General features: G+C 43.6%; 1 protein-coding gene across 12 annotated transcripts in view; it reads right to left on the bottom strand.

Annotated features, from left to right (window-relative positions):
• megf11 (multiple EGF-like-domains 11) overlaps window positions 1–25,711 on the bottom strand; it is a 568,089-nt gene that overhangs the window by 503,097 nt on the left and 39,281 nt on the right. For 2 of the 12 annotated variants that reach the window (XM_068018258.1, XM_068018259.1), the window contains exon 2: window positions 11,165–11,430. The exons of the other annotated variants lie outside the window; for them this stretch is intronic. The gene's annotated coding sequence lies outside the window, so the exon portion shown is untranslated. The remainder of the gene's footprint in view (window positions 1–11,164; window positions 11,431–25,711) is intronic. 12 annotated transcript variants of the gene reach the window in all.

Raw genomic sequence — 25,711 nt, 5'->3', positions numbered from 1 at the left:
GAGCTGGCAGGCAGCCATAAAGGAGGGGCTAAAGTGTTGCGAGTCGAAGAGACTGAGCAGTTGGCAGGTAAAAAGACAGAAGTGCGAGGGGCGAGCCAACTGTGTAACAGCCCCGACAACCAATTATATCTGTAGCACCTGTGGAAGAGTCTGTCACTCTAGAACTGGCCTTTATAGCCACTCCAGGCGCTGCTTCATAATCCACTGACCACCTCCAGGCGCGTATCCATTGTCTCTCGAGACAAGGAGGCCAAAGAAGAAAGAAGATGATGAGGGGTGGGAGGAAGCTCATGTGGAGCATAAATACAGGCATGGGCCAAATGGTCTGTTTCTGTGCTATAAATATTTTGTAATCTCACCAGGCAAAGGTGGTTAATACAAATAAGAAACAAGGCTGTGCAATAATGCTACGTCTCAGACAAGGCTTTATTCTGTAAAATGGTGAATGATTGGGATGGTGGAAAATAGGAGTGTGGATATTAGAGGTTTCACCACGACGCATAGGTTAAACTGAAGATATCTGAACTAATGTCCGCTCATGTCAGTTTCAAACACATTTCATTTGTAAACTTGAAGCCTTCAACATGTTACTTGTTCACCCTCTTGGGTGCGACTATCAAAAGTTTATAAAAGTATCCTGCTATATTTACATAGGGTAGTTTTCTTGTAAATGTTCGGTTTTCCATTTCCAGTGTTTCTATTCAGAATGAGATGCAAAGCTTCATTTCACGTTACTCCATGTAATGGAGAGTACCTCCCCCAATATTAATGTATGATGTCTCAATATACATCGTTATATTATACACACACAATCTATTTAATGTTAAAAAGCTAGGAGTTCCTCAGATGACTCAGTAAGTAAATGCTTTGCACAGTCTGGCACTGAATCAGACATACCCCCATCTGAGCTGTGTTAACTGAAATTAGCAGGAATGGCAATGAGGAAAGTAAAACTAATGTCTGTTTCTCTGGACTAGGAAAGGAGAAAAAAAAAAAATCAGCTGAAATTCTCACTCCTGCTCACTATCGAAGTGGCCCCACCAGAAATGGACGTGTGAATATCAGGTGAGGGCAAGAATAGGCTGAGCTTATATGTCCTAAATGATTAAATAACCTTGCAATTCTAATTTGTTGGGCTCATGAATGAAAACTTTCATCTTGGGAAGGGCATTAGAGGGTTACTAATGCCTGTGAAACATATACCAGTATGAGGCACAATATTTCACATAACAGGGGAGAAAAAGGACACAAAATTACTCAAAATATACTTATTTGAGTCTGTTGACTTTGTTAACATCCCATTGTGGATTAAACCATTCACTGATGGAGCAGGCCATTTCAACAATTATTGCACACATCATGACTTAAGGGGAAATGAAAGTTTGAATCGGTTTCCTAAAAATGCTTTCCCACTATCTATTAAAAAGATTAATTAATCATTGGACCTTTAATTTTTGGGAAGAAACACCCAAGATCATTTCAATAAAGTTAAATTTAATCAAGTATCATCCTAATTATAAATAACAGTTGAAGCTGCATATTTATTCAATTATTTTATGACATCTTTCCTGACTTCATAGTCCATTTAAAACCACAGACTTGTTTAAATATATTGAACATAAATCAATTACATGAAAGCTTAGATTAATTTTGACATCGCTAAATCTGTATTAACATTTTAGTTGCATTCACATGATTAAACATTTGAGGAATTAGCTTTCAATATAGAAATTCGATTAAAGGGCATGAGTCTCAGTAGTATTTTTATCGTGAAGGAATTGATATGTTGCCTTTTTTAGGGTCAGATTAACCATACACTACAGTAACAGCTGAAGGAATACTGAAGAACATTCATGATGTTTTCCTTTTTGGTTAACAAACAGAAACTTTACATCAGCTAATATGTTGAATTTCAAAATAATGCAATAATGGCTTGCTAAGTCATAGCACCAAGGCTCTATATTAAAAAAGCAGGGAAGTTTGGGAGAGTGAATTTCAGTCAAAGTATTTCCCCACCTTTCAATAGAAAATAGTAGCAGTTGCAACAGAAAGTTTTTGTCAATATGGAGACCCTCAAATAAGGGCTCCCTCCCAAATAGGTTACTCCACTGATCTCAAATATTGGGAGCATCCTGCAGCAACTCCAACACAAAGGACTGCATTTTTATCGCTCACCAGCGTTCTCGGCGGCGAGCTTGAAAAAGTGTGTGGCACACGCACGAGATGTGCATGGTGGCTCATTAGCATGGAGGAGGCAGAGCGCCCGCCTCCTCTGCATCATCGGGGGCAGGCTCTCCGTCCTCAACAATGGCGTCCGGCGCCACCACGTAGGCACCATTTTTAAGGGCTTCAAGCCCTGATAAGACATTTAAATTTTTAAAGGGATATGTAACTTTGTCGTCAGTTTTTACATCAAAAAAAAAGAGCAAAGCCCCTCTTCCATCCACCCACCCCCCAGTGACCTAGCAAAGTTTTAATTTCCCTCTCCCCCCCCTCTGAAAACATTTTATTGCCGGTCCTGACCTTTGGAGAGGGTGCAGAGGAGATTCACCAGGATGTTGCCTGGTATGGAGGGTGCTAGCTATGAAGAGAGGTTGAGTAGATTAGGATTATTTTCATTAGAAAGACGGAGGTTGAGGGGGGACCTGATTGAGGTGTACAAAATCATGAGAGGTATAGACAGGGTGGATAGCAAGAAGCTTTTTCCCCCCAGAGTGGGGGATTCAATTACTAGGGGTCACGAGTTCAAAGTGAGAGGGGAAAAGTTTAGGGGGGATATGCGTGGAAAGTTCTTTACGCAGAGGGTGGTGGGTGCCTGGAACGTGTTGCCAGCGGAGGTGGTAGACGCGGGCACGATAGCGTCTTTTAAGATGTATCTAGACAGATACATGAATGGACAGGAAGCAAAGAGATACAGACCCTTAGAAAATAGGCGACAGGTTTAGATAGAGGTTCTGGATCGGCACAGGCTTGGAGGGCCGAAGGGCCTGTTCCTGTGCTGTAATTTTCTTTGTTCTTTGTTCACCCCCAAACATACAGATCTTTGCCCTTCAATCCCTTCCCAACATCCCCTCAGTCAATACATAGAAACATAGAAAATAGGAGTAGGCCATTTGGCCCTTAGAGCCTGCTCTGCCATTGATTATGATCATGGCTGATCATCCAACTCAGTAACCTGTTCCTGCTTTCGCCCCATACCCTTTGATTCCTTTAGATCCAAGAGCTATATCTAACTCCTTCTTGAAAACATACAATGTTTTGGCCTCAACTGCTTTCTGTGGTAGCGAATTCCACAGTCTCACCACTCGCTGGGTGAAGAAATTTCTCCTCATCTCAGTCCTGAAAGGTTTACTCCGTATCCTTAGACTATGACCCCTGGTTCTGGACTCCCCCACCATCGGGAACATCCTTCCTGCATCTACCCTTGTCAAGTCCTGTTAGAATTTTATAGGTTTCTAATGAGATCCCCCCTCACTCTTCTGATCTCCAGCAAATATATTCCTAACCAACTCAATCTTTCCTCATACGTCAGTCCCACCATCCGACAAATCAGTCTGGTAACCCTCACTGCACTCCCTCTAAAGCAAGAACATTCTTCCTCAATAAGGAGACCAAAACTGCACACAATATTCCAGGTGTGGTCTCATCAAGGCCCTGCATAATTGCAGCAAGACATCCCTGCTCCTGTACTCGAATCTTCTCGTTATGAAGGCCAACATACCATTTGCCTCTTTTACCACTTGTTGCACCTGCATGCTTACCTTCAGCGACTGGTGTACGAGAACACCCAGGTCTCGCTACATATTCCCCTCTCTCAGTTTATAGCCGTTCAGATAATCTGCCTTCCTATTTTTGCCACCAAAGTGGATAACCTCACATTTATCCATATTATACTGCATCTGCCATGCATTTGCCCACTCACTCAACTTGTCCAAATCACCCTGAAGCGCCTCTGCATCCTCCTCACAACTCACCCAGTTTTGTGTCATCTGCAAATTTGGAGATATTACATTTAGTTCCCTCATCTAAATCATTCATGTATATTGTGAATAGCTGGGGTCCTAGCACCGATCCCTGCGGTACCCCACTAGTAACTGCCTGCCATTTGGAAAAAGACCCATTTATCCCTACTCTTTGTTTCCTGTCCGCCAACCAATTTTCTACCCATCGCAATACACTACCCCCAATCCCATGCACTTTAATCTTACATGCTAATCTCTTATGTGGGACTTTGTCGAAAGCCTTTTGAAAGTCCACTGGCTCCCCCTCATCAACTCTACTAGTCACATCCTCGAAGAATTCTAGTAGATTTGTCAAGCATGATTTCCCTTTCGTAAATCCATGCTGACTCTGCCTGATTCTACCACTGCTCTAAGTGCTCTGCTATAAAATCTTTGATAATGGACTCTAGAATTTTCCCCACTACCGACTTCAGGCTGACTGGTCTTTAATTCTCTGCGTTCTCTCTACCTCCCTTTTTAAATAGTGGGGTTACATTAGCTACCCTCCAATCTGTAGGAGCTGTTCCAAAGTCTATAGAATCTTGGAAGATGACCACCAATGCATCCACTATTTCTCGAGCCACTTCCTTAAGTACTCTGGGATGCATACCATCAGGCCCTGGGGATTTATCGGCCTTCAATCCCATCAATTTCCCCAACAATATTTCTCTGCTAATACTAATTTCCTTCAGTTCCTCTCTCTCACTAAGCCCTGTGTTCCCCAACATTTCTGCTATGATATTTGTGTCCTCCTTTGTGAAGACAGAACCAAAGTATGCATTATTTGGTCAGCCATTTCTTTGTTCCCATAATAAATTCCCCTGTTTCTGACTGCAAGGGATCTGCATTTGTCTTCACCAATCTTTTTCTCTTCACATACCTATAGAAACTTTTACAGTCAGTTTTTATGTTCCCTGTAAGCTTGCTCTCATACTCTATTTTCCCCTTCTTAATCAATCCCTTGGTCCTCCTTTGCTGAATTCTAAACTGTTCCCAATCCTCAGGTCTGTTGTTTTTCCTAGCAAATTTATATGCCTCTTCCATGGATCTAATGCTATCTTTAATTTCCCTTGTAAGCCATGGTTTGGTGACCTTTCCCATTTTACTTTTGCGCCAGACAGGGATAAACAATTGTTGCAGTTTATCCATGCACTCTTTAAATGTTTGCCATTGCTTTTCCACCATCATCCCTTTAAGTAACGTTTCCCAATCAGTCATGGCCAACTCACGCCTCATACCTTCGTAGTTTCCTTTACTAAGATTCAGAACCCTAGTCTCAGAATCAACTACGTCACTCTCCATCTCAATGAAGAATTTTATCATATTATGGTCACTTGTCCTCAAGGGGTCTTGCACCACTACACTGTCAATTATTCCTCTCTCATTACACAATGCCCAGTCCAGGATGGCCTATTCTCTAGTTGGTTCCTCAACGTATTGGTCCAGAAAACCATCCCATATACACTCCAAGAATTCCTCCTCTACGGTATTGTGACAATTTGATTTGCCCAATCTATATGCAGATTAAAGTCACCCATAATTACAGATGTTCCTTTATCACATGCATCTCTAATTTCCTGTTTAATGCCATTCCCAACATCACCACTACAGTTTAGGGGTCTATATACACCCCCCACTAACGTTTTTTGCCCCTTAGTGTTTCTCAGCTCTACCCATACAGATTCCTCATCGTCAGAGCTAATATCTTTCCTCACTATTGCGTTAATTTCCTCTTTAACCAGCAATGCAACTCCACCACCTTTAGCTTTTTGTCTGTTCTTCCTAAATACTGAATATCCCTGGATGTTCATTTCCCATCCCTAATCACCTTGCAGCCATGTCTCCATAATCCCAACTATATCATACCCGTTTACATCTATTTGCGCAATTAATTCATTCACTTTACTGCAACTGCTCCGCACGTTAAAAAGACAAGCCTTAAGGCTTTGTGCCTTAACATTACTTGTCCCCTTCCCACTATTTTTCACTGTGGCACTGTTTGATTCTGGCCTTGGATTTCTCTGCCTATCACTTTTCTTATTCCCCTTACTGTCTTTTGTTCTTGTCTTTGATCCCCCCTCCTCTGACTCCTTGCAAAGGTTCCCAAACCCCTGCCATTTTAGTTTAAACCCTCCCCGACCACTCCAGCAAATACTCAGTCCCAGTCCTGCCCAGGCGTAACCCGTCCAGTTTGTACTGGTCCCACCTTCCCCAGAACCGGTCCCAATGTCCTAGGAATCTAAAACCCTCCCCCTCACAAGTGGCAGAGGGGTGGGGGGCACCCTGAGGCCTCATGTCACCAGTCAAATGCAGCGGGGCCTTCTCAGCGTCGAGGCCCAGGGTGGCCTCTCCCAGAAGTATTTTCTGGGCCCCCTAGCCACAAGCCTCGGGGGGCTTATAAAATTCAGCCCAAAGAGTCTGGGCTATTTTTCTGATAACAGGTGGTTGTGAAGTTTCTCTCCCAACCCTGCTGTTTGCACTGCAGCCACTCTAACACTATAATTTGCATTATCAAACCAGACTAGCAAGGAAAGAGTCTCTTTCTTTTTTTTTCAATAAAAAGTACGAGTACTTTGAACCAAAAGTATTCTCCCTAGACATTCCACCCCCTTAAGGCTGCAGATCCAAATAATAACAGTAACTGACAGTTACATGTCTCAGAGGGAGGAAAATTAAAGAAGCTATTTTTCTAGAAATGTATGGTGGAACAGTATGTTTAAGTTACAACATGCTGCATCACAGCATGGTTGTACGTGGGTTTGCACTTGTGAATTCCCAAGCAGTAAGTTCCTGATCTTAGCCGTTATATCACAGGGATGTGATCAGTGGGATAGGAAGAATTATAATCATTCCCATACACAGTCTCTCCCATACATAAAATAGCAAATATCGAAAGGACCATTCCTAGACCTCCACCAGTGCCAGTCAGTAACTCACCTTCTTTGTGAAGAAAGTATTTTGGAGTGGTACATTCCAACAAGGGTAAGGGCAAAAGGAAAACAACTTCATTCTTTCTTAATTCACTGGTCTTACAGCATAATAAACAGTAAAATAAAAAAGCATTTAATGGAATCAAAAATCTTGCTTGCTCTGAGACTTGAGATTATTTTCCAAGTGGACCATTCTCAGTTACATTAATGCCACAGGATGGAACTGGATGCACAGTCCTATCAAGAGATTTGAGAGTCTCCTGCTACACTATTCAAAAGAGAACCCCACACCTGCACATAATCCTCAAGGAAGTAGAGACTCCTTCTTCCACTACTAATACGCAAAGAATACAATTTATGTACGAGGGTGATCCACATTGGAGTTTTCTGTAACCTAAATTAAAATCCTACCATTTATAACATTCACTGCAAACAACCCAAAAGTGAAAATTCAACTTTAAAATATAGATATGGACGGATACAACTTAAAAATAATGCCATTAATTTTCAAACATATGAATTGGTTCTAACATAAATATTAATATACAAGAAATCTTAAATTGGATTCACAGCCAATTCCACTTATGGACAAACCATTATAAACGTTCCCTCATTGTGGCTCCGGCAAGATTTAATTAAAAATGTATTCATTCACACAGGCCGTTTTATAATGGCTAACTGTGTAGAAGGACACCTATTATTCTGTCATATCAAATTACATACTGAAAATGTTTTCATATTTACAGAAATACTGTCAAAGAACAAAGAACAGTACAGCACAAGAACAGGCCATTCGGCCCTCCAGGCCTGCGCCGATCTTGATGCCTGCCTAAACTAACACCTTCTGCACTTCCGGGGACCATATCCCTCTATTCCCTTCCTATTCATATATTTGTCAAGATGTCTCTTAAACGTCGCTATCGTATCTGCTACCACCACCTCCCATGGCAGCAAGTTCCAGGCACTCACCACCCTCTGTGTAAAAAAAACTTGCCTCGCACATCCCCTCTAAACTTTGCCCCTCTCACCTTAAACCTATGTCCCACCCTGTGAAAAAGTTTCTGACTATCCACTCTGTCCATGTCGCTCATAACTTTGTAAACCTCTATCATGTCGCCCTTCCACCTCCGTCGTTCCAGTGAAAACAATCCCAGTTTTCCAACCTCTCCTCATAGCTAATGCCCTCCAGACCAGGCAACATCCTGGTAAACCTCCTCTGTACCCTCTCCAAAGCCTCCACGTCCTTCTGGTAGTGTGGCAACCAGAATTGCACGCAATATTCTAAGTGTGGCCTAACTAAGGTTCTGTGCAGCTGCAACATGACTTGCCAATTTTTATACTCTTATGCCCTGACCGATGAAGGCAAGCATGCCGAATGCCTTCTTGACTACCTTATCCACCTGCGTTGCCACTTTCAGTGACCTGTGGACCTGTACGCCCAGATCTCTCTGCCTGTCAATACTCCCAAGGGTTCTGCCATTTACTGTATACCTCCCACCTGCATTAGACCTTCCAAAATGCATTACCTCACATTTGTCCGGATTAAACTCCATCTGCCATTTCTCCGCCCAAGTCTCCAACCGATCTATATCCTGCTGTATCCTCTGACAATCCTCATCATTATCCGCAACTCCACCAACCTTTGTGTCGTCCGCAAACTTACTAATCAGACATTTTCCTCCAAATCATTTATATATACTACAAACAGCAAAGGTCCCAGCACTGATCCCTGCGTAACACCACTAGTCACATCCCTCCATTCAGAAAAACACCCATCCACGGTTACCCTCGGTCTTCTATGACCGAGCCAGTTCTGTATCCATCTTGCCAGCTCATCTCTGATCCCATGTGACTTCACCTTTTGCACCAGTCTGCCATGAGGGACCTTGTCAAAGGCTTTACTGAAGTCCATATAGATAACATCCACTGCCCTTCCCTCATCAATCATCTTCGTCACTTCCTCAAAAAACTCAATCAAATTAGTAAGACACGACCTCCCCTTCACAAAACCATGCTGTCTCTCGCTAACAAGTTCGTTTGTTTCCAAATGGGAGTAAATCCTGTCCCGAATAATCCTCTCTAATAGTTTCCCTACCACTGACATAAGGCTCACCGGCCTATAATTTCCTGGATTATCCTTGCCACCCTTCTTAAACAAAGGCACAACATTGGCTATTCTCCAGTCCTCTGGGACCTCACCTGTCGCCAATGAGGATGCAAAGATTTCTGTCAAGGCCCCAGCAATTTCTTCCCTTGCCTCCCTCAGTATTCTGGGGTAGATCCCATCAGGCCCTGGGGACTTATCTACCTTAATGCTTTGCAAGACATCCAACACCTCCTCCTTTTTGATAATGAGATGACTGAGACTATCTGCACGCCCTTTCCTAGGCTCATCATCCACCAAGTCCTTCTCCTTGGTGAATACTGATGCAAAGTACTCATTTAGCACCTCGCCCATTTCCTCTGGCTCCACACAGATTCCCATCTCTGTCCTTGAGGGGGCCAACCCTTTCCCTGGTTACCCTCTTGCTCTTTATATATGTATAAAAAGCCTTGGGATTTTCCTTAATCCTGTTTGCCAATGACTTTTCATGACCCCTTTTAGCCCTCCTAACTCCTTGCTTAAGTTCCTTCCTACTGTCTTTATATTCCTCAAGTGCTTCATCTGTTCCTAGCCTTCCAGCCCTTACAAATGCTTCCTTTTTCTTTTTGACTCAGCTCACAATATCCCGTGTTATCCAAGCTTCCCGAAACTTGCCAAACGTCTTTCTTCCTCACAGGAACATGCTGGTCCTGGATTCTAATCAGCTGAAGTTTGAAAAACTCCCACGTCAGATGTTGATTTACCCTCAAACAGCCGCCTCCAATCTAAATTCTTCAGTTACTGCCTAATATTGTTATAATTAGCCTTCCCCCAATTTAGCACCTTCACCCGAGGACTACTCTTATCCTTATCCACAAGTACCTTAAAACTTATGGAATTATGGTCACTGCTCCCGAAATGCTCCCCCACTGAAACTTCGACCACCTGGCCGGGCTCATTCCCCAATACCAGGTCCAGAATGGCCCCATCCCTAGTTGGACTATCTACGTATTGTTTCAAGAAGCCCTCCTGGATGCTCCTCACAAATTCTGCCCCATCCAAGCCCCTAGCACTAAGTGAGTCCCAGTCAATATAGGGGAAGTTAAAATCACCCACCACCACAACCCTGTTACCTTTACATCTTTCCAAAATCTGTCTACATATCTGCTCCTCTACCTCCCGCTGGCTGTTGGGAGGCCTGTAGTAAACCCCCAACATCGTGTCTGCACCCTTCCTATTCCTGAGCTCCACCCATATTGCCTCGCTGCATGACCCCTCTGAGGTGTCCTCCCGCAGCACAGCTGTGATATTCTCCTTAACCAGTAATGCAACTCCCCCACCCCTTTTACATCCCCCTCTATCCCGCCTGAAGCTTCTAAATCCTGTAACATTTGGCTGCCAATCCTGCCCTTCCCTCAACCAAGTCTCTGTAATAGCAACAACATCATATTTCCAAGTACTAATCCAAGCTCTAAGTTCATCTGCCTTACCTGTTATACATCTCGCATTGAAACAAATGCACTTTAGACCACCAGTCCTGCTGTGCTCAGCAACATCTCCCTGCCTGCTCTTCCTCTTAGCCCTACTGGCCTTATTTACTATGTCCTCCTCATTTACTTCACTAGCTGTCCTACTGCTCTGGTTCCCACCCCCCTGCCACACTAGTTTAAACCCTCCCGAGTGACGCTAGCAAACCTCACAGCCAGGATATTTGTGCCCCTCCAGTTTAGATGCAACCCGTCCTTCTTGTACAGGTCCCATCTGTCCCTGAAGAGAGCCCAATGGTCCAGATATCTGAAACCCTCCCTTCTACACCAGCTGCTCAGCCACATGTTTAGCTGTACTATCTTCCTATTTCTAGCCTCACTGGCACGTGGCACAGGGAGTAATCCAGAGATTACAATCCTAGAGGTCCTGTTTTTTAAACTTACTACATTATCTTTTCGTAAAAGTATTTTCTTCGCGACATTGAGATCACTATATATTTCACACATCAATAACTCATTTTGGGGGTGAAACTGTTGGATGTGACACCCCCACTGGAATTTCCACTAGTATTAGAAAAGATGGTTACTGAAAGTCAATGCACTATAACAGGAAGGAAGCAGGGGTAGAAGAGTTTTTTTCTGACTCTATGCTGTCCTCCTTACCTGAAACTTGAAAATGTTTCCATTAGCCCTTTCGATTATTTATTGTAACTATTCACTAGCTTTTAGTGATTTGTAGTCAAAGCTTTGAAGAATGGTTGCAGGCAGGCAAGAGGGATGGATTCCTACATGTTGTAGATGTTCAATGTTTAATGCTCAGGGAGATTTGTGGGCATGAGATGACGACTTCAGCAGTGGTATTCATGGGCTGGCACAGCAGCAGTCAGTTCATACTTGTATCAGTTGCAGTTCTAGGCCATCATATTCCCCTGCAAGTGACAATAAATGTTGATTCTGAAATCAATTAGCATACAGCATTTCCTGCAAAGGATGGCACTTATGTGGGTCTGTCAGGGTCTCCCACAGAAATATAGCAAACCTTCTATATCCTCTGCACTCACCCACAAGTGCTACTTCTCCAGCAATTAGAGGAGCACTGAATAGTAAGACATCTCAACAACCAAAACAGAGGACTTTCACTGCACAGAATGAGCAAAGGTGGGAGGAAAACACATTTAAGATGCATGACACAGCATCAATGAACATAATGGTGAATAATTTTTTTTATATATCCCCTTTTTAATCATAATTAGTTAAAAGAGGAAAATATCACCCTCAAAATTCTAGGCACAACAGTTAGTTCTTGCTTTCTGCTACTTTCAAATAAATTTTGCTTTGTCTTTCCTTTAATGTTTCATTACCACCTCACAGTAACAATTTTTTTCTTTATTCTCCAATTAAGAAATGTTCAATTGTGATACAAAACAAGTCAGTGCTTTTTGCAATATAGTAATTGGATTCCAATATATTATCAGTACTTAAAATGAAATAGTAACAAGTATTTGTTCCTAAAATAGGTGAAATTTTTGCATTGTATCAGTTAAACATAAACTACCAATCAAGATCATGGACATATCACATTATATGGATAGCACTGTTGTCACAGAAGAAATTCTAAATTAGCTTTTTATTTTCTGTTTTTCAGGAAATTGAGAACTGTCCATAATAAAGGATTTATTCTGCATTGTATACATTGAGCAAGTTATTCAAAGCTGTGACAGTCAAGAGTGGTACAGAAACATTGGCAACTGCAGAATGAGAGTTCTAACATTTCCCCACTATCAAGTTCTTAACCTTGGCCATCAGGGAGAAGTTGCAAAACAAAGGAGGCCGGGCACTTCTCTACACAAAGTGGAAGAGGCATCGCTAGGGGTTTCCTCGTGAACAGTTGCTAAATGGTCTCCCTCTCAGAAGAGGAGGGGGGAAAACTATTGGACAAAGGCAACTGTCAAACATTCTGCCAGCTAGTAACTTTGGTGGAGGCCTTCTTAGTCAGAATCAGTGGTGGTTCGTGGCAGGGGGAGAATCACAAAAATCAAAAAGAGAAAAATCAGTTTCTACTTGGCTGCAGGCTTTTTAACCTCCAATGCTAACACAGTTTGACAGATTAATCCTTAATAATGAATACCTAGTCAAACTGTTTTACTCCTGCAAGCATATTTTGAGGGCATGAAATATTCCTGCAGATACAGCAATTTGTATTCCTCAAGTGATCACAATCTTGAGTTCTTTCCTTTTATGATTTTTTCTTTGTGTAAAAGCAGCAAACCTTAGGGTCTCCAGAATGAAAAGCCCTCCATCAGTTTAATTTAAACACTATTCAGCTTTCAACATTAAAGGGCTTTACAGATCCAAGTCATTGTTGATTCCCAGTGCTTTTAAGAACCTTACTCCATTAAGATCAACTAAGAGAAGAATATCCATCTGATTTTCTTATGTTTATTTTTGCATCTATATAAATCCAGACTGCCTGTGGCTACTAACTACAGATTTAAACACTGCTGATTAGAAGCGTCTGAAAATAAAACTCGAGGCTTTTGCATTTGAGTCGGAAAACTTCTGACAGGTGCTTATGTTATCATGCCTTTCTCTCCCTTTAATAAAAGGAAGCTTTTAATGGTTCACCATCAATGAGGCTATATATTTTTCCCTTTAGCAGGAAATACTAAAAGCACTCGCAATGCATTACACATGTTGTTTAATGCTGCAGAAGCTTGCTAGTGAGAAATGCAGGTTAAACCTGATTTTTCATGCTGTTAAACAATACTCCCTCCCCAAATTCAAGACAGTGGGGCAAATTAATCTATATTGACGGAAAATCAAGTAGGCGCTCTTCAAAGCATCTGTTCCTACTTGCCCGATTTTCCTGAATTTGCAATTTCCAATAATTCCAGTTGCAGGAACAGGAAAACATGTTCCCAAAACTAACTGTCCACTAGCATTTAGTGATTTGTGTGCATGGACACCCAAATCCTTTTTCTCCTCCACAGCTCCTAGCTTCTCACCATTTAGAAAATACACCTATTTGTCTTCGTTAGATCCAAAAATGATGGCCTCATATTTTCACACATTGAACACCAATGCCCATTCACTTTATCTATGTCCCTTCATAACGTCCTGCTCATATCTGCACTACATACCATGCATCCCAAATTAGTGTCATCTGTAAACTTGGATGTACAATCCACTATTCCTTCATCCAAGTCACGGATAAATAGCTGAAAAGCATAGGTCCCAGTACAGATTCATGAGGAACACCACTTCTCACATCCCACCACAGTAAGCGCCCTTTAACCCTGCTCTGGCTCCTATCTCCCAAACAATTTCCAATTTATATTGTAAGGATGCCCCTAATTCCTTATGCTTTCATTTTTGCTAATAATCTTTTCTGCAGAACCTTAATACATATGTATGGTCACTTCTTTACCCACCAAGTAGAACAAAGTGAGGTTGGAAAGGGTAAGGGGCATTTTCTCAGCCTTAGCCACTAATGAGGAAGCAACCTGGATGCTTGGACATACCCAGTGGTATAAGTAGAATTTACCCTGTGATGTAGGTCTGGATTCCACCCCAAATTTCTTGCCTTTCAAAAGGGAATTGAATATATACTTGAAAAGGAAAAATATGCAGAACCATGAGGAAGGAGGGGGGGAGTGGGACTAATTGGATAGCTCTGTCAAAGAGCCAGCACAGTCATGATGGGTCAAATTTCCTCCTTCTGTGCTATATGATTCCATAACATTATACTTTTTGACCCATTTATAAAAGGGGGCCAATATGGTCAAACAGTGATGCTGATAGCCAAAAAGGTGTCTGGTTAGCACTGCTTTCTGTTCCCTCACCACTTCCATTTAAATTAGGTGACCTCCCCAAAATCACACTCTGGTAGGGCCGGCAGCAGCAGTCACCAGTACCCATTCGGCCCCACTTCCACCAGGGGAGCAGACCGAACAATGACACAGAGTAGCAATGAGCAATTGAAAACCTTCACCCAGGTGGAGGGGAAAAACAAGCTGATGCTTTAGTGTGTGCCAGGGTCTTTGTTTTGCACAGGGGTATGAGATTTCACAGGAGAACATCGGGACAACAAATATCATAACATCTCAAAAGCAGGTACCTCAACCACTTCTGTGATTTCTGTACCTTCCAGATTTATAGTGGTGTCAGGCCACTCCAGTGGTGTGCAAATGGAATATAATGTGGAAAAATGTGAGGTTATCCACTTGGGTAAGAGGAACAGATGTGTGCTATTTCTTAAATGGTAAGAGATTAGAAAGTGTAGATGTACAAAGGGACCTGGGTGTCCTTGTCAACAAGTCACTGAAAACTAACATGTAGGTGCAGCAAGCAATTAAGAAGGCTAATGGTATGTTAGCCTTTATCGCAAGAGGATTTGAGTACAGGAGTCGTGAAGTCTTGCTTCAATTGTATAGAACCTTGGTTAGACTGCACCTGGAGTACTGTGTGCAGTTTTGGTCCCCTTACCTTAGGAAGGGATATTATTGCCATAGAGGGAGTGCAACGAAAGTTCACCAGACTTGTTCCCGGGATGGCGAGACTGTCCTATGAAGAGAGATTGGGGAAACTGAGCCTGTATTCTTTAGAGTTTCAAGAATGAGAGGTGATCTCACTGAAACCTACAAAATACTTAAAGGGATAGACAGGGTAGATGCAACTAAGATGTTTCCCCTGGTTGGGGAATCTTGAATGAGGGGACACAATTTTAAAATAAGGGGGAAGTCACAGGACAGAGATGAGGAGAAATTTCTTTACTCAGAGGTTTGTGAATCTTTGGAATTTTCTACCCCAGAGGGCTGTGGAAGCTCAGTCATTGAGTATGTTTAAAACAGAGATTGACAGATTTCTAAATACAAATGACATAAAGGGATATGGGGACAGTGTGGGGAAAAGGCATTGAAGTGGATGCTCAGCTGCGAACGTATTGAATGGCAGAGCAGGCTCGATGGGCTGAATGGCCTACTCCTATGTTCCTAAAACCTTCCCCAACAAGGTCATTCAGGACTAAGAATCTGGGAAAAGGTCAAAGTTCAGCTGGATTGAGCCACAGTGGCTTTCTTGCCTCAATTCAACTGAGGTTACAACACGACCCTCAGCCTTTAATTTGCACAACCTCGACCACAACACCACCCACCCCCACAACTCCTAAATGAATTCTGGGCACAACCTATTCCCATCCCCCAGTACTCAGAGGGGATCACAATCTGTTTATTCAATAGAAAAGAAAAATCTGTAAGTATGATATAACGTAAATAATCTAAGGCATTTTCTGGTAATTAACTGCAAATTATGTCTTGATAAATTCCCACTAATTATGTCACAGTTCTTCAATGTGAACATCACTAACTGCCAACAACATGGACCATATTGCCAACTAGTGTCTGTATGGACAGATGCATCAGGCACAGAAACAAAAGCAAATGGAATTAGAAACACCCACATAAAATTATCAGTGTGTGCTACAAAGAAAGATATCATGGGAGTGATTCCAGATAGTAATCTAATTATAGGGTCCAGATGACATTATAAACTTCCCAGTCGCTACCCTCACAGCTTAGAACATCACTGATTAGATTATAGCCTTATAACTCATTATGAGGCTTTTCTATAAGTATAGACTTTAGATGAACTGCTGCAATGCATTTTACAAAGAAAATGCCCAATTCTTAAATTGGTTTATATGAAAAATATAAGCTCCCAAAAACATCAAGCAATAAAACATAAGCAAGAAAATGTTTTGAATGAACATTTGCTGAGAACAGACCAGGGTATATTTGTTCAAAAATAATACGGAGAGCAAACCAACTGGTGCGGAATCCGTAAAGGCAGTGTCAAAATGCAAAGGGCTGGATTTTGCAGAACCCCCGACGTCGGGTTTCGTGGCCGGGGGAGGGGCCAGAAAATGCCTCCGGGAAAGGACCGCCACACACCCCGACGCCGGGAGGGCCCAGCCCGATATTGCCGGTGACAGCAAGGCTTCAGCGATGGGACCCCCATTTGCATATTTAAGTAAATTAAAATGAATGTATTAATCGTACTTATGCCGACATCTTCCAACCCTCTGCGATCTTCCTGCCGCTGAAACGAGGCGGAACACTTGTGTGGGGGGTGGGGGGGGAAGGAGGTACGTTTCTCAGTGCAGGAGGGGGGAGAATGGGGTCAAAGTGACATCACTGGTGTAGGGGATGTTGGGAAGAGTTTGAGGTTAAAGTTTATGCACTTTGGGGTGGGGGAGAAAGGAGGAGGGAAGGTCAGGTGGACAATGTAAGTGTTTTGGGGGGGTGGAAGGGCAAGTTATTAATTTTATGGTTATTGAGGTGGGTGGGAGAGGTGCAAAGTAAACTTATTTAATTTTTTTCATTCACTGTATCTTTAAATATTTATATTTAACAGTCGGGCTCAAAGCCCTTTAAAAATGGTATCAGCACCTGCACATAGGCAGCTGGCTCCATTGTCAGGGATGGACAGCCCGCTCCCTCCATGTGATCAGGGGATGCCGCCGGCCCCAGCTATTTAAATGAGACGTCGCGCTTAGGATTGCGGCGGCGCTGTGACTTGCGGCCTACACGAGTGGGCTGCCATTGTTTTCGCCTGCTGCCAATTTCAGCAACGGGATTATAAAATTCAGCCCAATGAATAAAAATCTGTAACACATTGCCAGTGCAAGCAAGCTACTACAGTTATGCTTTCTGTCTTATATGTAGTTTCATGGTAATCTTCTTTGGCCTCCTTGTCTCGAGAGACAATGGGTAAGCACCTGGAGGTGGTCAGTGGTGTCAGTCGCTGCGAGGCAACTATGAAGTGACCTCTCCATGGCGCATGCCTGGGCGAATGTATGGAGGTTGAGAGTTGCCCAAGCGTCAAAACCCCCCTCTTGGCCTTTCTGGTGTGGTCCAAAGGAGTGCAGAGCACGACGTTTGGCACCAGTATGGCTGCAGGAACTGCCGGAAACATGCCAAAGGTGACACATGACTGCCTACGGGGTTCCGCTCCGGATTTTCTGTTAGGGTTTACTCCCTTAGCCTTGCCTTCCTGAAAAATGGTACATTTACTGTCCTCCAGTTCTCTGGCACCTCTCCTTTAAAAGTTAGATAACAAGGAACATTTCAACACAAATGTAAGTTGTTAACCCTCCCCTTCTGCTGATGGTCACATGACCTTTAACCAGGTCAGCTTCATAATTCTACAACTGCGGTATCTTATTCAACCCTAAACCAAACTTCAAACCCATATACTCTCCATTGCAAAGCACCTACTTCCACCCCCATAACATTGGCCGTCTCCGCCCCTTCCACAGCCCATCTGCTGCAGAAATCCTCCTCCAAGCCTTCGTCTCCTCCAGGCTCAATTATTAAGAGTTCACGCATGTGAAAATCGGGACTTTAATTAGTTTCCCACCAGAGGCGGGTTTCTAACCCAAACACAGACCCAGCTCCTGCTTCCCACCTCCGTGGCAAAAATTCAGCCCACAGGGTCAGTTATGAGAAGAACACAATGCCTTCAACCCAACTCACTTTCTTGTACATCATTGTGAATTTCCATTTTCAATTATTTGCATTTTCTTTGAATAAAATGCTTATTTAGTACAATTTGTACCAATTTATCAGTGTATTGGTGTTGTAGAATAGTATTCCAACTGGGCTGGCACTGTTTACAATCTTCAAGATTTCACATAAATCAAGGTGAAGGATGTCAGAACTGCAAATTTTGCATTGAAGATCATGAAGCAAACCTGGATACAGTACAGCCAGATAGAAAGCAAAGCTGCCTAAATTTGCCTTAATGCAAATCTTAGATCACATCCTACTATACCAGTTTAAGTTTTCTACTTCCCACATAGCCATATTTATGGCCTTTGTATCTGAGAATGGCAATTTTAAAACTAATTTCACTTAGGATCTTTACAGCCAGCGAGAGCTAATTTGATCTCATCAGCCAGAATCAATTTGAATCAAATCCAAAGAAGTGAATGATATAAACAGAGCTAAAATGTTTAAATGCCAGAAGGTGCTTCTCCCAGGGGGCAGGGGGCAGTAATACAGTAGTAATTGTCATAGTGAGCATAGTTTACTCCTTAGATTATCAGAGGCAGTTTAAAGATCACAAAACATAAGCATGCCTGTTGAGAACTATAGACACTACCTATATGATGTCAAATAGAAAATATTTAAAGTTATCAAAACATGAATTCGGCCCACATAAACACAAAAGCAAAACACTGCAGATGCTGGAAATCTGAAATAAAAACCGAAAATGCTGAGCAGGTCTGGCAGCAGCTGTGGAGTGAGAAAGAGAGTTAATGTTTCAGGCCAATGACCTTTCATCAGAACTGAATTCAGCCCAGACTGATGATAAAGCTTTTACCTCTGTTATGTGACAGTCCTATGTGAAGTAGGTTTAAAACTAGTTTCAGTACAGTTACTAATAGCCCGAACAGTTAAATTTACTCAGACGATGAGGATAGTTTATGGCCACTCCTGAAGTTAGAGTTAAGGCATAATCTTGAGACACAGTGGGCTGGATTTTGTAGTCCCGCCACCGGCAATGGCAGCAGGCGCGGAACATGGCGGCCATCCCCCACGGGACCCGTGCCTGCACGCCACCGCAATTACACAGTGGGCAGCCACTTAGCATATTCATGGTGACCACCCCCCCCCGCAATCATGCGGCGGGGGTGGTTTTGGCGAGGCCGTCCACAGCGTCACCTGATCCGAAAGCAGATGCTGGCGCCATTTTTAAAAGGCTGCCAGCCCTGCAGGCAGTTCAGCAAAATGCAGATTTGACCTCTTCCCCACCACCCCCCCCACCCCTTCCCTATCCAAATACTGCAATGTTGCCTTGTTTCCACCCCCGCCCCCCGCTCTATACAAATACTGCAGAGTTGACTCCTTCCCCACCTCGGTGGTGCCTGCGTTCCTTGGATGGGAAAGTGAAGGCGCATGAGTGCCGCACGTCACGCTGAAGATCGGGAACTGAAGGTAAAATTGCTGCGGGTTACATTTAAATTAATGCAAACATCTAATTAGCATATGGAAAGCAGGGTCCCGTCGCAGAGCGGCTGAGAGACGACCGAGCTTCCCCACCACCGGGAAGATCGGGCCCGGCAATCCTAGCATCGGATTCCCTGGCAACCGCTGCCACTCATTCTCTGGGTCCCTCCCCCACCCCTACCACGGAACCCAATGTCGGGCTGGGAACAAAATCCAGCCCAGTGAACGTTTTACATTCTGGGCTAGAATTTATACTATCCGCCCATGCAGGCCACATGTCGCGGAGCCGGCGCGATATTAAATGCAGCTGCACCTTTAAATAGCTGGGGTGGACCCCCCCCCCGCCCCCACCCACCCACAAATGACATGGAGAGGGTCACATTTTAAAGGGCTTTGAGCCCCATCATTAAATTTAAATATTTAAAGAGGGATTGATTTTAAAAAATTAAATTAATTGATCTTGACCCTCTCCCCAATAACCATAGATTTAATTCACCTCGTGCACTTGACCTTCCCCCCACCCCACCAAAGTGCATCAACTTTACACTTCCCCTCTTCCCACCATCTCCTACACCAATGAGGTGACTGTGACCCGTTCCTTCCCCTCCCACACAGAGAAACATAAGTGCTCCCCCCCTCCCCACCAGTGTTCCATCTCGGATCCCCAGACGGGGATCCAAAGGTGTATGAGTGTCAGCCACCGGCACCAATATCACACCAAGACAGACGGTGGGAGTGAGAAGGTATTTAATTTGTTTATTTAAATTAATTTAAATTGGACTCTTGTCACCGAGCAGCCGGAGGAGGGGGGAGGGGGAGGGAGAGCGGGCTGCCACGAGGCTTCGCTGCCGCCGGCAATATCGGGCTGGGCCTTCCCGGTGTCAAGGCTCATGGCGGGCCTCCCCCGGAGGCATTTTCCAACCCCCCACCCCCCACCATGACCCCCGACGTCAGGGGCTGCAAAATTCAGCCCTCTATCTAAACCCTGCATAATGTTAAACACCTCTATCAAATATCCTCTTAGCCTTCTCTGCTCTAAGGAGAATAACCCCAGTTTCTCCAATGTCTCTTCGTAGCTGTAATCCCTCAACCCTGAAACTATTATAGTAAATCTTCTGTATTCACTCCAAAGCCTTCATGTCCTTCCTAAAAAGTGCGATGCCCAGAATTAGACACAATACTCCAGTTGGGGTTGAACTACTGTTTTAGATATGTTTAGCGTAACTTCCTTGCTTTTGTACTCTATGCTCTATTTATAAAGCCCAGGATTCCATGCACTTTATTAACTGCTTCTTTAACTGTGCTGTCACCTTCAAAGATTTGTGCACAAACACCCCGAGGTCACTATCTGCTCTTGCCACTCCGTAAAAATACAATTTAGCAGGTATTCGCTCTCCTCATTCTTCCTATCAAAATGCATCACCTCACACTTTTTTGCTTTGAATTTCATCTGCCATCTGTCTGCCCATTCCACCAGCCTGTCTATAAATAAAAGAAAACTACTGCAAAAACTGGAAATCTGAAATATAAACAGAAAGTGCTGGGAATACTCAGCAGGTCTGGCAGCATCTGTGGAAAGAGAAACAGAGTTGATGGGCTGAATTTTACAACCCCCAAAGAGCGAGGAGGTGGCTGGGAGGGGGCGTAAAATGCAGTAGGAGGCTCGGGGGGCCCTTCCTGACCCGCTCCGCCGCCATTTTATGCAGGGCGGCGGTGGCTAAAAACAGCCCGCCCGCCCCAGGCCAATTAAGGCCATTAGCTGGCCACTTAAGGGCCTCCACCCACCGCCATGGGGATTTTATCCGTGACTAGACGGGCAGCCGAGGCGCGAGAGAAGCCCCCTGACAAAGACAGGCGGCTCTGACGGCCTGGGAGGGGCCCTCGTGATCGGGCACCCTATGCCCGATGGAGGGCCTCCCCAGCTGCCCCAACTACCCACAACATGCTCCTGTTCCCCCAACCAACCACCCTTGCCTTGCTGGGGCCTGACCAATCACCCCCGGTGAGGCAACCAAAACACTTACCTTGGTTATGGGCTCCCCGACATCATCTTCTGTCAGCTGGGCTGCAGTCCCAGCAGCGGCCACCACTCCCGGTGACGCACCTGGGACTAAAAGCTGCTGGACCGCTGACTGGCCAGCAGCTCTATTAGGCAGGACTCAAGAGGGTGGAAGTCCCACCTCAGAACAATTAAAGGCCGGGGACTGCAAAATACGTGTTGGATCCCCAGACGAGGTGGAATCGGATTCACCACTGACTTTTCAGTTGGTTGGCAGCTCCCGTCCGCCAAGGGTAAAATCCTGGCCGACGTTTCAGGTCGATGACATTTCATCAGAACTGGCAAAGGTTAGAAATGTAATAGGGTCTGAGCAAGTGAAAGGGGCAAACAGTGGGGGGGGGGCGGGAAGAAGAACCAGAGGGAAGGTCTGTGATTGGGCAGAAGGTGGGAGAGATTAAATGACAAATATGTTGCAGCAACAGCCTGTCTATGTCCTCTTGAAGTCTATTACTATCTTCCTCACTGTTACCACACTTCCAAGTTTCATGTCATCTGCAAATTTCGAAACTGTGCCCTAGACCCCCAAGTCCATGTCATTAATGTATATCAAAAACAGCAATGGTCCTAGTACTAAAACTGGGAAACTCCACTGTATACCTAAGAAATAGGAGTAAGCCATTTAGCCTTTTGAGCCTGCTAGGCCATTCAATAAGTTCATGGCTGATCTACTTCAACTCCACCTTCCCACACTCAATCCATATCCCTCGATTCCCTTAGTACCCAAAAATCTATCGATCTCTGTCTTGAATATACTCAACGACTGAGCATCCAGAGCTCTCTGGGGTAGAGAATTCCAAAGAATCACAACCCTTTGAATGAATAAATTTCTCTTCATCTCAGTCCTAAATCATTGATCCCTTATTCTGAGACTGCAGCCCCTAGCTCTAGACTCCCGAGACAGGGGAAACATCCTGTACTTCCATCAAGTACCTCCCTCTAGTAGGAAAAACAGCCATTCACCATGACACTGTTTTCTATCCCTTAGCCAGTTTTGTATCTATGCTGCTACTTACCCCTTTTATCCCTTGGGCTTCAATTTTGTTAACAAGCCTAATATGTGGTACTTTATCAAACACCTTTTTAAAGTCCATAAACACGTCAGGTCCACTGCCCTCATTCACCCTCTCTGTTATCTCAAAAGTAAACTCAATCAAGTTAGTCAAGCATGATTTGCACAAATCTGTATTGGGTCTCCTTTATTAGTCCATGCTTGTCCAAGTGACTCTTAAATTTTCTCCCAAATCATTGTTTTTGAAAGCTTTCCCATCACTAATGTTAAACAGTGATCTGTAATTCCAAGGTTTATTTTTCTCCCCCTTTTTGAGTGTAATGTTTGTAATCCTCTAGTCTTTTAGCACCACCCCTGCACCTAAGGAGAAGAGGAAGATTGTGGCCAACACCTCCACAATTTCTAACCTTACCTCCCTCAGTAACCTAGGATACATCCCATCCAGACTGGATAACTTAGCCACTTTAAGTACTGCCAGCCTTTGTAGCACCTCTTCTTTATCTACTTTTATCTCATCCAGTGTCCTGGCAACCTCCTCACTTACCAAAACTTCGGCAAAGTCTTCTGCCTTAGTAAACACCAGTATAAAGTACTCATTTAGTACCTAAACCATGCCTTCTGCCTCCACAAACAGTTTTCCATTTTGGTCCCTAAATGGTCCCACTGCTTATGTACAATCCTTTTACTGTTAATATGCCTGTAGTAGACCTTTGGATTCCCTTTTATGTTAGCTGCCAATCTATTCTCATTGTCTCTTTGCCCCTCTTGTTTCCTTTTTCACTTCTCCTCTGTACTTTTTATATTCAGCCTGATATTCCCTTGCATCATCAAGCTGACATCTGCCATACACTCCCCCTTACAGCTTCATCCTACTTTCTAACTCCTTAACTTAGTCAGGGAGCTCTGGCTTTAGTTGCCCTCCCTTTCCCCCTTGTGGGAATGTACCTGGACTGTACCAAACATCTCATTAATGGCTGGCCATTACTTCATTACACTTCTATCGCAAGTCATTGATACAAATTTGGGCTAATTCCCACCTCAATTTGCTGAGATTGGCCCTCCTCGCATTAAGTTTTTTATTCTACATCGCTTCTCGTCCTTCTCCATAACTAATCTAAGCCTTACAATACTATGATTGCTATTCCCGAGATGCTCACCAACTATGGCATTCTCCATTTGACCCACTTCAGTCCCCAGATGAGATCCAGCAATGCCTGCTTCCTCGCTGGGCAGGAAACAGTGATCAAGAAAGTTCTCCTGAACACACTTCAGAAATTCCTCCCCATCTCTGTCCTTAACACAATCACTGCACCTTCAATACTGGGGTAGTTAAAGCCTCACGTTATCATTACTGTACAGTTCTTGCATCTCTCACTAATTTCTTTGCAAATCTGCTCCTCTATCTCCTTCCCACTATTTGGTGCCTATAAAACACAATAAGTAGCATTATAGCTCTTTCATTGTTTCTTGCCTCCAGCCATAGAACCTCTGTATCTGACCACCCAAAGAAATTCACTCTTCCTAGCACTATAATATTTTCCTTCATGAAAACTGCTACCCTTTTTTTCCTTCCCTATCATTCCTGAATATCTTGTACCCAGGAATATAAAGCATCCAATCCTCCTGTTTTAAACCAGATCTCAATTGTTGCTAGTTATTAACTAGAAACTTAACTGGACCAGCCACATAAATACAGTGGCGACAAAAACAAGTCAGAGGCTGGGTATTCTGCAACAAGTGACTTATCTCCTAACTCCCCAAAACCTTTCCACCATTTACAAGGCGCAGTCAGAAGTATGATGGAAAATGTCATCACTTGCCTGGGTGCATGCAACTCCAACAGCACTCAAGAAGCTCAACACCATCCTGGAAAAGCAGCCCACTTGATTGGTACCCAATCCACCACATTAAACATTCGCTCCCTCCACTACCAGTGCAGCATGGCTGCAGTGTGTACCAGTCAACACCATCTACAAGATGCACTTAAAGCAACTTGCCAAGGCTTCTTCGACAGCACTTCTCAAAACAGCAACCCGTCATAAAACTGGCATCTCTAATTCCCATACCAGTTACTGGGGAACCATTTAGTAGGGTGTTGGTAGACTGTGTAGGGCCTTTGACGAAAACAAAAGTGGGACACCAATATATGCTCACCATCATGGATATGGCTATTCGGTTCCCAGAGGTCATTCCCTTGAGAACAATTTCTGCTAAGGTGGTAGTAGAGAAGTTAACCCAGTTCTTCACTAGATACGTATTACCGATTGAGATTCAGTCAGATCAAGGTTCCAATTTTATGCCTAAAGTTTTTCAGGAAGTTATGGGTAATTTGGGTATAAATTCTTCAGCATACCACCCACAGACACAGGGAGCTTTAGACCTTCAAGATGATGATTAGGGTATATTATCATGAATATCCCCATGATTGAGATAAAGGACTAGAATTTCTTTTGTTTGCCATTAGGGATTCACCTAATGAGTCTACAGGCTTTAGTCCTTTTGAATTAGTTTATGGACATGAGATAAGAGGTCCTCTAAAAATAATTAAAGGTTTTTTTTTAAATGAACAGAGGGACGAACCTTCTGTGCTAGATTATGTATCCATGTTCCAGGAACAGCTCATGAAAGCTTGTAAAGTGGCTCAGGAACACCTGAAAGCTTCCGAAACAACTATGAAAAAATGGGCAAACAAGCATGCTAAGACCCGAACAGTTCAACTGGGGACGAGGTGTTAGTATTACTACCTTTACAGGGTGAACTGTTAAAAGAACTGTTCAGTGGTCCATATAAAGTGGTCAAGAGAATTGGTAAATTATTTGATTGACGCCCCAGATCACCTGAAAAAGAATCGGCTGTGTCATATCAATATGTTAAAACAATATTATCGCCAGGAGGAGGATAAGCAAGCACAGGTATGTCAGGTAGTAGGGACAGTGAAGGATGAAAGGGTTAGTGAGGATGAGGCAGAAGGAGGCCTAGACAATTATCAAATTGAACCTCCTACTATCCGGTTAGATAATACTGAGTCTTTGAATATTTCTACGGCAGATCCAGTGTTCTTCTGAAACCTTGTTCACATAGGAGACGTTTCTCTCTTTGCAGTTCATGTGTTTTCACAAGATTCATATCCGTGG

Source organism: Heterodontus francisci, chromosome 38 (assembly GCF_036365525.1).
Source record: "Heterodontus francisci isolate sHetFra1 chromosome 38, sHetFra1.hap1, whole genome shotgun sequence".
NCBI lineage: Eukaryota > Metazoa > Chordata > Chondrichthyes > Heterodontiformes > Heterodontidae > Heterodontus > Heterodontus francisci.
The sequence above is the reverse complement of the archived record's forward strand: the minus strand, read 5'-3'. Positions and strand labels throughout refer to the sequence as shown.